Source organism: Mirounga leonina, unplaced genomic scaffold (genome assembly GCF_011800145.1).
Source record: "Mirounga leonina isolate KUSES-001 unplaced genomic scaffold, KU_Mleo_1.0 Mir_178, whole genome shotgun sequence".
Classification (NCBI taxonomy): Eukaryota; Metazoa; Chordata; class Mammalia; order Carnivora; family Phocidae; genus Mirounga; species Mirounga leonina.
In genome coordinates this window covers 19,390,377-19,390,682 of record NW_023270464.1, presented here as the reverse complement: position 1 = coordinate 19,390,682, position 306 = coordinate 19,390,377, and the positions used below count along the sequence as shown (strand labels likewise).

Sequence of the window (306 nt, the reverse complement as noted above, 5' to 3'; positions counted from 1 at the left end):
ACACGGCAACACGGGGCAGTCGGTCGGTCAGTCAGACACGGCAACACAGGGCAGTCGGTCAGTCAGACACGGCAACACGGGGCAGTCGGTCAGTCGGTCAGACACGGCAACAGGGGGCAGTCGGTCGGTCGGTCAGACACGGCAACACGGGGCAGTCGGTCGGTCAGACACGGCAACACGGGGCAGTCGGTCAGTCAGACACGGCAACACGGGGCAGTCGGTCAGTCGGTCAGACACGGCAACACGGGGCAGTCGGTCAGTCAGTCAGACACGGCAACACGGGGCAGTCGGTCAGTCAGTCAGACA

At 64.7% G+C, this 306-nt stretch overlaps 1 protein-coding gene across 17 annotated transcripts in view; it reads right to left on the bottom strand.

Moving 5' to 3' along the window:
• The window catches only part of AKAP13 (A-kinase anchoring protein 13), a 320,846-nt gene that overhangs the window by 6,224 nt on the left and 314,316 nt on the right, over positions 1-306 (bottom strand). The window lies entirely within an intron of this gene.